The 14,847-nt window shown below is 38.7% G+C and overlaps 1 protein-coding gene across 1 annotated transcript in view; it reads right to left on the bottom strand.

Annotated features, from left to right (window-relative positions):
* Positions 1–14,847, bottom strand: part of PAPPA2 (pappalysin 2) — a 300,507-nt gene that overhangs the window by 259,887 nt on the left and 25,773 nt on the right. The gene's annotated exons all lie outside the window — the stretch shown is intronic.

Raw genomic sequence — 14,847 nt, 5'->3', positions numbered from 1 at the left:
TTATCTATAATACAACTCACATTTAAGACTACTGAAATGGAAATAAATGACCCCTGCTCCCACTAAAAGATCTATTATTCCAAGAGAGGAAATTGTGGCATTGAAGCATAGTATGCTTACATCTCCCTGAGAATCACTGCCAGCCACCCCAACCTCTTTCATGAGATCATGAGTGTGTCCTTGTGGGGATTTTCAAAATTTCCAAGGACAGAGTAACTAAATGTTTCTACCCCCTGCATCTTCTATATTCTTATAGTCTGTACTGGTTAAAATCTGTTCCTCCAATCTGTAGGGTATTGAATGGAAAATTATCTGATTCTCTTCTCCCTTGAGACTGAATAAACCAGACTGCAGTTAAACTAGAATTTCAGTCTGGGCTCAGACAAACACAGACGTAGCCCCAACATTGAACCCGTAACCTGGAAGCTCTCTGCTTCACCCATAGCTGGTGGGAAGAGGATCATGCTTGGACACTTGAAGTGCTGTCACCCCACTAAGCCTTGAAGGGTTCACATCTCATCTCACTGTCTTGCTCTTCCTAGAAAAAGAAATTCCACTTGGAATTAGTCATTTCAGTTCCTCAAATATTTGCTGAACATCTCATTCATGCCAGATGTACACACTCCTCTCAGCTTTGGAAGAAAAGGTAGTCTTTGCACTTGAGGAGTTATAGTCTCATGGGAGAATAGGCAACATAGGAAATAATTTTAATATAATATCAGAACTAAGATCAAGAAATACATAGGTGAGTGAAAACAAAACCTAATCACAACCCATATTTCAGAGATGATTTCCTGAGGGGATGAGACCCAAACCTACTCTTGAAGAGTGTGTAGGAATTGGCCAGGCTAAAGAATTACAGATCATTCCACAGAGTGGCAGGACGGAGAGCACCAGAGGTGAAACATGTCAAGGTAGGTCTTGTATAACACAGTAAGGGGCTTGGACTGTGTAAGTTAGGGAATACCTAGAGGCTTTCCTACTGCTGCCAAATGCCTCTGATATCCTAAGAACACACAGATGAATTCTAGCATGAAACACCACGTGGTTGACCTTGCCTTGCACACTAGCTCCAACTGCAATTAAGAAAGTTTTCAAAGCTTACAGATGGACAACTGTGGCATAAGAAATGCATGAACACCACAAGAGTTCCATGTAGTTAGTTCACCCATGCACTTGTTGGGTAGATATTTATGCAGCAATACTAGTCGCCGATCTCAGTACTTGGTGCTTGGGATTTCTGTAATAATCATAGTTATTTGTCATCATCGGGAGTTCAGTATAGTCAAGAAGATAAACCTTAAATAAACAACTACAATGAAATATGCCGACAGTTGGAAGTATAAATAGCTATGTGAACAGCAAAAAAACCCCAAACAAACCTTTATTAAAACATGCACATAATAAGGCAAACATTCTCCCTGAAGTTACTAAATGTCAACTTTCCAGCACTACACTACCTTCTTAAGTTTTCTTTTTTTTTCTTAATTAATTAATTAATTAATTTTTGGCTGTGTTGGGTCTTCGTTTCTGTGCGAGGGCTTTCTCTAGTTGCGGCAAGTGGGGGCCACTCTTCATCGCGGTGCGCGGGCCTCTCACTATCGCGGCCTCTCTTGTTGCGGAGCACAGGCTCCAGACGTGCAGGCTCAGTAGTTGTGGCACACGGGCCTAGTTGCTCCGCGGCATGTGGGACCTTCCTAGACCAGGGCTCGAACCCGTGTCCCCTGCATTAGCAGGCAGATTCTCTGCCACTGCACCACCAGGGAAGCCCCACTACACTACCTTCTTAATAACTTAGTTCCAATCAAATCTGCCCATGAAACTAAGGTTACCTTGATTACTAATCAGAGTGTCTGGGAAGCTTAGGGAGACCCAAAGCCAAAGAATTCCAAAAGCTAAGTTCAGGCATTCCCAGATCAAAGGTCCTGCCATTTCACCCAGAAACATTCACTGTAATATTTCATAGAACCTGCATTTATATAAAATATCCACTTTAGCTGAATCTTCTAAACTGTGATGTAGTATTCTTTTGGTTAATATTTTTTTCCTTCACTTCTTATCATGTAATGATATCTCCCATTTATACAGGACTTAGGCTTTCCAAAGCAATCTGGTGTAACTATCATTTAAATGGTAAAGCCATCCTGTGAGCTAGGCAGATTAGTATCATCACCAGCCTTATTATATAAATGAGGACACTGAGCTTCTGAGAGGGCAGGTGTCAGGCTGGGTGCATAGAGTACACTAGAGCCAACGTGTCATGATTCTGAGCCCAGAACAGTTTTCTATGCTGGGGAAGACCATAGTGCATGGTGGTTACAAGCATGAGTCAGCCAGAATCTACAGTCTCCAGTCTACCACTTAACATGCTGTGTGACCTCAGAAAAATTACATCATCTTGCTGAACCTCAGTTTACTCACTTGCAAATTGTACCTGTAAAATAAAAATCTGTCCACCACTGGTCTTCTCTTCAGCATCCCTCAACCACAAGCTGAGATCACAGACCTACCTCATGGCATTGTTGTGAGAATTAAATTAAAGAACACATGTGAAGGATCTTAGCACAGTGCCTAACTCATACAAAGTGATTAATAAGCATTACCTGTGATGACTAGAAGGAATTCGATGATGAACTATCAAAGGGAAAAACAAATTAGATACAGAATCAGTGTTATGCAGATGAATGTTTAACAACTGGTTCTCTGAAGGGATAAAACCAAACAAACAAACACTGATTGTTGGCATTTGCTAATTTCTGTGGTGTAAATATTCCGACAATGGCCAATTTTAATTTACTGATGTCCCTGAACATGGAGTTGGGAAGAGAAGTGTACAATTGGCTCTGGTGAGCTAGTCTGAGCCAGTTCCACCACTAGAAAGACTCAAAAGGAAAGCAGATACAAGCCACCACGTGTCTCCTTCACCCCCTGACTATTAAAGTAGATGTGGCTGCTTTGCTGGTCATCTGATTTTTTATAATTAAAAAGGGGTAAGTGTGACTTTGAGACTTACTATAAAGCTACAGTAATCAAGATATTGTGGTATTGGCTTCCCTGGTGGAGCAGTGGTTGAGAGTCTGCCTGCCAATGCAGGGGACACGGGTTCGAGCCCTGGTCTGGGAAGATCCCACATGCCGCGGAGCAACTGGGCCCGTGAGCCACAATTGCTGAGCCTGCGCGTCTGGAGCCTGTGCTCCGCAACAAGAGAGGCCGCGATAATGAGAGGCCCGCGCACCGCGATGAGGAGTGGCCCCCACTTGCTGCAACTAGAGAAAGCCCTCGCACGGAAACGAAGACCCAACACAGCCATAAATAAATTAATTAATAATTGGAAACAAAAATTAAAAAAAAAAAAAGATATTGTGGTATTGGTGAAAGAGTAGACAAATAGATCAATGGAACAGAATAGAGAGCCCATAAATATAATCAATTTATCTTTGGCCAGGAGCAAAAGAAGCATAATGGAGCAAAGACAATCTCTTCAACAAATGGTGCTGGAACCACCAGATATCCCCGTGTAAAACAAAACAAATAATATAGACACAGATCTTATATTCTTCACCAAAATTAACTCAAAATGGATCACTGACCTAACTGTAAAATGCAAAACTACAAAACTTGTAGAAGATAACATAGGAATGAAAACGTACATGACCTTCAGTATGATGATGCCTTTTTAGATATAACACCAAGACATGATCCATGAAAGATATAATTCATAAGCTGTACTTCATTAAAATTAAAAACTAATTTTCTTCTGAAGACAATATCAAGAGAACTAGAAAACAAACCACACACTGGGAGAAAACACTTGCAAAAGACACATCTGACAAAGAATTGTTATCCAACATATACAAAGAACCCATAAAACTTAACAATAAGAAAATAAGCAACCCAATTTTAAAACAAGCCCAAGACCATAATGGATACCTTACCAAAGAAGATATACAGATGGCAAAAAGACATATGAAAAAATGCTCCACATCATACGTCATCACAGAAATCCAAATTAAAACAACGAGATACCACTACACACCTATTAGAATGGTCAAAATCAAGAATACTGACAACATCAAATACTTTTGAAAACGTGAAGCAACAGGAACTCTCATACATGGCTGGTGGGAATGCAAAATGATATAGCCACTTCGGAAACGATTTGGTGGTTTCTTAAGAAACTAAACATACTCTTACCATATCATCCAGCAATCGTGATCCTTCCTATTTACCCCAGAAAGTTGAAACTCTGTCCATACAAAAACCTGCACATGGATGTTTATAGCAGCTTTATTCATAATTGCCAAATCTTGAAAGCAAGCACAACATCCTTTGGTAATTGAATGGATATATTAACTGTGGTCTATCCCAACAATACAATATTATTCAGTGCTAAAAAGAAATTAGCTACCAAGCCATGAAAAGACATGAAGAAAATGTAAATGCATTTAACTTAGGGAAACGAGTCAATCTGAAAAAGTTAAATACTGTATGATTCCAACTATATGGCATTCTGGAAAAGGCAAAACTATAAAGATAGTTAAAAGATCAGTGGTTGCCAGGGGTGAGGGGAGGGACATGAATAGGCAGAGCACAGAGGACATTTAGCGCAGTGAAAATAATCTGTAGATATACCTCAGTATACTTTTGTCCAAACCCATAGAATGTACAGCACCAAGATTAAAGCCTAAAGTAAACTATGGTCTTTGGATGATTATGATGTGTCAGTGAAGAGTCATCCTTGAGAATAAAAAATTTTTAAAAATAATAAAAAAATAAAAGATCATTCTGGTGAGTGATGTTGATAATGGAGGAGGCTATGCATGTGTATGGGCAAGGGATATATGGGAAATCTCTGTATCTTCCTTTCAATTTTATTGTATACCTAAAACTGCTTTTTTTAAAAAAAAAAGTAAGTATTTTTAAAGGGGTGGGGTGGGGGCGGTATATGTTTCTTCCACTCTGGGTTTTGAGCCTTAAAATTACCAAAGTACTCAGTGACTGACTGTTCCTGTAAAATAAAATCTGTCCATACCAGGTCTGCTCTTCAAATCCTTCAGTCACAAACTGGGATCACAGAAAGACCTGCACGGCTCACCCACATGCCCTCAGGAGTGATCCCCAGCCCTGCTTCCTTAACTCCACCAAGCAGAAGCAAGATGGACTTTGATAAAAAAGAAAAATTACCAATCTCCACATTTAGAAGATTTCTCAGTCTAGCAGAGTAAAGGCTGACAAAGCCAACACAGTCTAAGCCAACACAATATACGTGGTGAAATTCTGAGCTTGTGCAACATTGAGATTTTATAACTTTGGATGTACATGTGATAGAAGCAAACACGTTATAACTGTTGTTTATTCATCAAAACCACATTCTTGGGAGGAACAGAGGGACCAGATCATCAACATGATTTATGAAATCACTCAACACCAAACTGAACTATGAAAGCCCATGGGTTAGAAAAATCAGATCAAGTGATGTAACTCGAAAAATGATGGTGGTACTGAAGCCAAACATTTGGGTCAAGTCGTCTTAAAACTTTTAAGAATCATTCTTTCATAGAATGGCTGAATGGATCAAAAAAAAAAAGAAGACCCATCTATATGCTGCCTACAAAAGGCTCACTTCAGATGTAAGGACACACACAGCCTAAAAGTGAAGGGATGAAAAAAGATATTCCATGCAAATGGAAACCAAAAGAAAGTTGGGGTAGATATACTTTTAACAAACAAAAGAGACTTTAAAACAAACACTGTAATAAAAGACAAAGAAAAACAAACACTGTAATAAAAGACAAAGAAGGGCGTTACATAATAATAAAGGGGTCAATCCAACAAGAGGATATAACATTTGTAAATATTTATGCACTCAACATATGAGCACATAAATATATAAAGCAAATAATAACAGACCTAAAGGGAGAAATAGACAGTAATACAATAATAGCAGAAGACTTAAAACCCCACTTACATCAATGGATAGATCACCCAGACAGAAAATCAATAAGGAAACATTAGCTTTAAATGACACATTAGGCCAGATAGACTTAATAGTTATATATAAAACATTCCATTCAAAAGCAGCAGAATACACATTCTTAAGTGCACATGAAGTATTCTTCAGGATGAGTCATATGTTAGGCCACAGAACAAGTCTCAATAAATTTAAGAAGACTGAAATCATATCAAGCATCTTTTCTGACCACAATGATATAAAGCCAGATATCAATTACAAGAAGAAAAAAATTTTTTAAATCACAAATATGTGGAGATTGAACAACATGCTACTGAATAATCAATAGGTAAGCAAAGAAATCAAAGCAGAAATCAAAAAATCCTTGAGACAAATGAAAATGGAAATAGCAATACAACACACCAAAATCTGAAACATGAAGCAAAAACAGTACTAAGAGTGACATTTACAGCAATAAATGCCAACCTCAAGAAACAGGAACTCTCAAATAAACAACCTAACCTTACACTAAAAGGAATTTATAAAAAGAATAAAAGAAGCCCAAAGTTAGTAGAAGGAAGGAAATAACACAGATCAGAGTGGAAGTAAATGAAATAGAGACTAAAAAGACAATAGAAAGTATCAATGAAAATAAGAGCTGGTTCTTTGAAAAGATAAACAAATATGGCAAATTTTATCTACACTCAGCCAGGAAAAAAGAGAGAGGGTTCAATTAAACAAAATCAGAAATGCAAAATGAGAAGTTACAACACATACCACAGAAATACAAAGGGTCATAGGAGACTACTGTGAACAACTATGCACCAACAAATTGGACAGTCTAGAAGAAATGGATAAACTCCTAGAAATATATGATCTTCCAAATAGAAGAAATGTTATGAAGAAATAGAAATTTTGAACAGACCAATTACTAGTAAGGATATGAATCCATAATCAAAAACCTCCCAACAAACAAAAGCCCAGGACCAGACACTTCACTGGTGAGTTCTACCACACATTCAAAAAAGATCTATTACCTATTTTCTCAAACTCTTCCACAAAATTGAAGAGGAGGAAATGCTTCCAAACTTATTTAATAAGGCCAGCATTACCCTGATACCAAAAACAGACAAGAATACCACAAATAAGAAAATTAAAGGGCAATATCCCTGAATACATAGATGCAAAAATTCTCAACAAAATATCGGCAAACCAAATTTAACAATACATTTAAAAAACAATCATACACCATGATCAAGTGGGATTTATTCCAGAGATGCAAGAAAGGTTCAACATCTGCAAATCAATCGTGATACACCACATTAACAAAATGGAGGATACAAATCATGTGATCATCTCAATAGATGCAGAAAAAACATTTGACAAAATTCAACCTCAATTTATGATAAAAACATTCAACAAAGTCAGTATAGAGGGAAAATACTTCAACACAATAAAGGCCATGTATGACAAGTCCATACTTTCACCCATAATACTCAAGGGTGAAAGGCTAACAACTTTTCCTCTAATTTCAGAAACAAGACAAGGTTGCCCACTCTTGCACTTTTATTTAACATAGTATTGGAAGTACTGGCCAGAGCAGTTAGGCAGGAATATGAAATAAGGGGCAGCCAAACTGGAAAGGAAGAAGTAAAACTGTCACTATTTGTGAATGACATGATTTTATATACAGAAAATCCTAAAGATTCCATTAAAAAATTGTTAGAACTAATAAACAAATTCAGTAAAGTTGCAGGATACAATATCAATATAAACAAATCTCTTGTGTTTATACACACTAACAACAAACTATCAGAGAGAGAAATTAAGACAACAATCCATTTACAATTGCATCAAGAAAAATAAAATATCTAGGAATAAATTTAGCCAAGGAGGCAAAAGACTCATTGATGAAAGAAATTGAAGAGGACACATATAAATAGAAAGATATTTCATGCTTATGGGTTGGAAAAATTAGTATTGTTAAAATGTGTGTATTAGCCAAAGCAATCTACAGATTCAATATAATCCCCATCAAAATTCCAGTGGCATTTCTCACAGAAATAGAACAAACAATCCTAAAATTTGTATGGAACCACAGAAGACTCCAAATAGCCAAAGCAATCTTGAGAAAAAACAAAACTGGAGGCTTTCATGCTCCCTGATTTCAAACTATTCTACAAAGCTATAGTAATCAAAAGAGCATAGAATTGGCATAAAAATAGACACTCAGATTAGTGGAACAGAATAGAGAGCCCAGAAATAAACCCACATGTATATGATCAATTCATTTATGACAAAGGAGCCAAGAATACAATGAAAAAAGGACTGCCTCTTCAAAAAACGCTGCTGCGAAAACTGGATTGTCACTTGCAAAAGAATGAAACTGGACCACTATCTTATATCATACACAAAAATTAATTCAAAATGGACTAAAGACTAGAATGTAAGACCTAAAACCATAAAACTCCTAAAAGAAAAATAGAATATAAGTGACTCAACATCGGTCTTGGCAATGATTTTTTGGATCTGACTCTAAAAGCAAAGGCAATAAAAGCAAAAATAAACAAGTTGGACTATATCAAACAAACAACAACAAAAACTTCTGCACAGCAAGGGAAACCATCAACAAAATGAAAAGGCAACCTACCAAATGGTGAAAATATTTGCAAATCTTATATCCGATAAGGGTCTAATATCCAAAATATATAAAGAACTCAAACAATTCAATAGCGAAACAAAACCCAAAACCATCTGGTTTTAAAAAGGGTAGAAAATCTGAATACACATATTTCCAATGAAGGCATAGAGATAGCCAACAAGTATTTTAAAAAAGGCTCTAAATCATTATTCATCAGGGAAATGCAAATCAGAACGACAGTGAGATTATCACCTCCCACCTGTCAGAATGGCTATGATCAAACAGACAAGAAATAAGTGTTGGTGAGGATGCAGAGAAAAGGGAACACTTGCATACTGCTGGTGGGAACTTAAATTGGTGCAGCCACTATGGAAAACAGTATGGAGTTTCCTCAAAAATTAAAACTAGGGGGGGAAGAGGCAAGATGGCGGAAGAGTAAGACGCGGAGATCACCTTCCTTCCCACAGATACAGTAGAAATACATCTACACGTGGAACTGCTCCTACAGAACACCCACTGAACGCTGGCAGAAGACGTCAGACCTCCCAAAAGGCAAGAAAATCCCCACGTACTTGGGTAGGGCAAAAGAAAAAAGAAATAACAGAGACAAAAGAATAGGGACGGGACCTGCGCCAGTGGGAGGGAGCTGTGAAGGAGGAAAGGTTTCCACACACTAGGAAGCCCCTTCGCGGGCGGAGACTGCGGGTGGCGGAGGGGGGAAGCTTCGGAGCCACGGAGGAGAGCGCAGCCACAGGGGCGCGGAGGGCAAAGCGGAGAGATTCCCGCACGGAGGCTCGGCGCCGAGCAGCACTCACCAGCCCTAGAGGCTTGTCTGCTCAGCCGCCGGGGCGGGCAGGGGCTGGGAGCTGAGGCTCGGGCTTCGGTGCTAGCCGGGAGGGAGTCCGGGAAAAAGTCTGCAGCTGCCGAAGAGGCAAGAGACTTTTTCTTGCCTCTTCGTTTCGTGGCGCGCAAGGAGAGGGGATTCAGAGCGCCGCCTAAACGAGCTCCAGAGACGGGCGTGAGCCGCGGCTATAAGCGCGGACCCCAGAGGCGGGCATGAGACGCTAAGGCCGCTGCTGCAGCCACCAAGAAGCCTGTGTGCGAGCACAGGTCACTCTCCACACCGCCCCTCCCGGGAGCCGGTGCAGCCGCCACTGCCAGGGTCCCGTGATCCAGGGACAACTTTCCCGGGAGAATGCACGGCGCGCCTCAGGCTGGTGCAACGTCAGGACGCCTCTGACGCCGCAGGCTCGCCCCGCCTCCTCCGTACCGCGCCCTCCCCCCCCCCCTCCCCCCCGTCCTGAGTGAGCCAGAGCCCCCGAAGCAGCTGCTCCTTTAACCCCGTTCTGTCTGGGCGGGGAACAGACGCCCTCAGGCGACCTACAGGCAGAGGCGGGTCCAAATCCAAAGGTGAACCCTGGGAGCTGTATGAAGAAAGAAGAGAAAGGGAAATCTCTCCCAGCAGCCTCAGAAGCAGCGGATTAAAGCTCCACAAACAACTTGATGTGCCTGCATCTGTTGAATACCTGAATAGACAAGGAATCATCCCAAATTCAGGAGGCGGACTTTGGGAGCAGGATATATTAATTTTTCCCCTTTTCCTTTTTTTGTGAGTGTATATGTGTATACTTTTGGGTGAGATTTTGTCTGTATAGCTTTGCTTTCACCATTAGTCCTAGGGTTAGGTCCGTCCTTTTTTTTTTTTTTCTTTTTTTACTTAAAAAATTTTTTTCCTAATAAATGTTTTCTTAATAATTTTTTCCTTATTTCCTATTTTTAGAAATTAAAAAAAATTTTTTAATAAGTTTTTTCATATTTTTTATTTTAAAAATTAAAATTTTTTTCTTAATAAATATTTTCTTAATTTTTTTCTTATTCTTTATTATAAAAAATTAATAAATCTATTTGTAAAAATTAAAAAAAAATTTTTCTAAATAAATTTATTCTTAATTGTTTTTCTTATTTTTTATTATAATAGTTTTATTTTATTTTATTTTATCCTCTTTCTTTCTTTCTTTCTTTCTTTCTATTTTTTTCTCCCTTTTATTCTGAGCCGTGTGGATGAAAGGCTCTTGGTGCTCCAGCCAGGCATCAGGGCTGTGCCTCTGAGGTGGGAGAACCAACTTCAGAACACTGGTCCACAAGAGACCTTCCAGCTCCACGTAATACCAAACGGCAAAAATCTCTCAGAGATCTCCATCTCAACATCAAGACCCAGCTTCCTTCAACGACCAGCAAGCTACAGTGCTGGACACCCTATGCCAAACAACTAGCAAGACAGGAACACAGCCCCATCCATTAGCAGAGAGGCTGCCTAAAAACATAATAAGGCCTCAGACACCCCAAAAAACACCACCAGACGTAGACGTGCCCACCAGAAAGACAAGATCCAACCTCATCCACCAGAACACAGGCACTAGTCCCCTCCACCAAGAAGCCTACATAACCCACTGAACCAACCTTAGCCACTGGGGACAGATACCAAAAACAACGGGAACTACGAACCTGCAGCCTGTGAAAAGGAGACCCCAAACACAGTAAGATAAGCAAAATGAGAAGACAAAAAAACACACAGCAGGTGAAGGAGCAGGGTCAAAACACACCAGACCTAACAAATGAAGAGGAAATAGGCAGTCTACCTGAAAAAGAATTCAGAATAATGATAGTAAAGATGATCCAAAATCTTGGAAATAGAATAGACAAAATGCAAGAAACATTTAACAAGGACGTAGAAGAACTAAAGAGGAACCAAGCAATGATGAAAAACACAATAAATGAAATTAAAAATACTCTAGATGGGATCAATAGCAGAATAACTGAGGCAGAAGAACGGATAAGTGACCTGGAAGATAAAATAGTGGAAATAACTACTGCAGAGCAGAATAAAGAAAAAAGAATGAAAAGAACTGAGGACAGTCTCAGAGACCTCTGGGACAACATTAAACGCACCAACATTCGAATTATAGGGGTCCCAGAAGAAGAAGAGAAAAAGAAAGGGACTGAGAAAATATTTGAAGAGATTAGAGTTGAAAACTTCCCTAATATGGGAAAGGAAATAGTTAATCAAGTCCTGGAAGCACAGAGAGTCCCATACAGGATAAACCCAAGGAGAAACACGCCAAGACACATATTAATCAAACTATCAAAAATTAAATATAAAGAAAACATATTAAAAGCAGCAAGGGAAAAACAACAAATAACACACAAGGGAATCCCCATAAGGTTAACAGCTGATCTTTCAGCAGAAACTCTGCAAGCCAGAAGGGAGTGGCAGGATATACTTAAAGTCATGAGGGAGAAAAACCTACAACCAAGGTTACTCTACCCAGCAAGGATCTCATTCAGATTTCATGGAGAAATTAAAACCTTTACAGACAAGCAAAAGCTGAGAGAGTTCAGCACCACCAAACCAGCTTTACAACAAATGCTAAAGGAACTTCTCTAGGCAAGAAACACAAGAGAAGGAAAACACCTACAATAACAAACCCAAAATATTTAAGAAAATGGGAATAGGAACATACATATCGATAATTACCTTAAATGTAAATGGATTAAATGCTCCCACCAAAAGACACAGACTGGCTGAATGGATACAAAAACAAGACCCATATATATGCTGTCCACAAGAGACCCACTTCAGACATAGAGAGACACATACAGACTGAAAGTGAGGGGATGGAAAAAGATATTCCATGCAAATGGAAATCAAAAGAAAGCTGGAGTAGCAATTCTCATATCAGACAAAATCGACTTTAAAATAAAGACTATTACAAGAGACAAAGAAGGACACTATATAATGATCAAGGGATCGATCCAAGAGGAAGGTATAACAATTGTAAATATTTATGCACCCAACATAGGAGCACCTCAATACATAAGGAAAATGCTAACAGCCATAAAAGGGGAAATCGACAGTAACACAATCATAGTAGGGGACTTTAACACCCCACTTTCACCAATGGACAGATCATCCAAAATGAAAATAAATAAGGAAACACAAGCTTTAAATGATACATTAAACAAGACGGACTTAGTTGATATTTATAGGACATTCCACCCAAAAACAACAGAATACACATTTTTCTCAAGTGCTCATGGAACATTCTCCAGGATAGATCATATCTTGGGTCACAAATCAAGCCTTGGTAAATTTAAGAAAATTGAAATCGTATCAAGTATCTTTTCCGACCACAACGCTATGAGACTAGATATCAATTACAGGAAAAGATCTGTAAAAAATACAAACACATGGAGGCTACACAATACACTACTTAATAACGAAGTGATCATGGAAGAAATCAAAGGGGAAATCAAAAAATACCTAGAAACAAATGACAACAGAGACACGACGACCCAAAACCTATGGGATGCAGCAAAAGCAGTTCTAAGAGGGAATTTTATAGCAATACAAGCCTACATCAAGAAACAGGAAACATCTCGAAGAAACAACCTAACCTTGCACCTAAAGCAATTAGAGAAAGAAGAGCAAAAAAACCCCAAAGTTAGCAGAAGGAAAGAAATCATAAAGATCAGATCAGAAATAAATGAAAAAGAAATGAAGGAAACAATAGCAAAAATCAATGAAACTAAAAGCTGGTTCTTTGAGAAGATAAACAAAATTGATAAACCATTAGCCAGACTCATCAAGAGAAAAAGGGAGAAGACTCAGATCAATAGAATTAGAAATGAAAAAGGAGAAGTAACCACTGACACTGCAGAAATACAAACGATCATGTGAGATTACTACAAGCAACTCTATGCCAATAAAATGGACAACCTGGAAGAAATGGACAGATTCTTAGAAATGCACAACCTGCCGAGACTGAACCAGGAAGAAATAGAAAATATGAACAGACCAATCACAAGCACTGAAATTGAAACTGTGATTAAAAGTCTTCCAACAAACAAAAGCCCAGGACCAGATGGCTTTACAGGCGAATTCTATCAAACATTTAGAGAAGAGCTAACACCTCTCCTTCGCAAACACTTCCAAAATATTGCAGAGGGAGGAACTCTCCCCAACTCATTCTACGAGGCCACCATCACCCTGATACCAAAACCAGACAAAGATGTCACAAAGAAAGAAAACTACAGGCCAATATCACTGATGAACATAGATGCAAAAATCCTCAACAAAATACTAGCAAACAGAATCCAACAGCACATTAAAAGGATTATACACCATGATCAAGTGGGGTTTATTCCAGGAATGCAAGGATTCTTCAATATACGCAAATCAATCAACGTGATACATCATATTAACAAATTGAAGGAGAAAAACCATATGATCATCTCAATAGATGCACAGAAAGCTTTCGACAAAATTCAACACCCATTTATGATAAAAGCCCTGCAGAAAGTGGGCATAGAGGGAACTTTCCTCAACATAATAAAGGCCATATATGACAAACCCACAGCCAACATTGTCCTCAGTGGTGAAAATCTGAAACCATTTCCACTAAGATCAGGAACAAGACAAGGTTGCCCACTCTCACCACTATTATTCAACATAGTTTTGGAAGTGTTAGCCACAGCAATCAGAGAAGAAAAAGAAATAAAAGGAATCCAAATCGGAAAAGAAGAAGTAAAGTTGTCACTGTTTGCAGGTGACATGATACTATACATAGAGAATCCTAAAACTGCCACCAGAAAACTACTAGAGCTAATCAATGAATTTGGTAAAGTAGCAGGATACAAAATTAATGCACAGAAATCTCTTGCATTTCTATACACTAATGATGAAAAATCTGAAAGTGAAATTAAGAAAACGCTCCCGTTTACCATTGCAACAAAAAGAATAAAATATCTAGGAATAAACCTACCTAAGGAGACAAAAGACCTGTAGGCAGAAAATTATAAGACACTGATGAAAGAAATTAAAGATGATACAAATAGATGGAGAAATATACCATGTTCTTGGATTGGAAGAATCAACATTGTGAAAATGACTCTACTACCCAAAGCAATCTACAGATTCAATGCAATCCCTATCAAACTACCACTGGCATTTTTCACAGAACTAGAACAAAAAATTTCACAATTTGTATGGAAACACAAAAGACCCCGAATAGCCAAAGCAATCTTGAGAACGAAAAATGGAGCTGGGGGAATCAGGCTCCCTGACTTCAGACTATATTACAAAGCTACAGTAATCAAGACAGTTTGGTACTGGCACAAAAACAGAAACAGAGATCAATGGAACAGGATAGAAAGCCCAGAGATAAACCCATGCACATATGGTCACCTTCTCTTTGAT

The sequence above is a fragment of the Eschrichtius robustus genome, chromosome 3 (genome assembly GCF_028021215.1).
Source record: "Eschrichtius robustus isolate mEscRob2 chromosome 3, mEscRob2.pri, whole genome shotgun sequence".
Classification (NCBI taxonomy): domain Eukaryota; kingdom Metazoa; phylum Chordata; class Mammalia; order Artiodactyla; family Eschrichtiidae; genus Eschrichtius; species Eschrichtius robustus.
The sequence above is the reverse complement of the archived record's forward strand: the minus strand, read 5'-3'. Positions and strand labels throughout refer to the sequence as shown.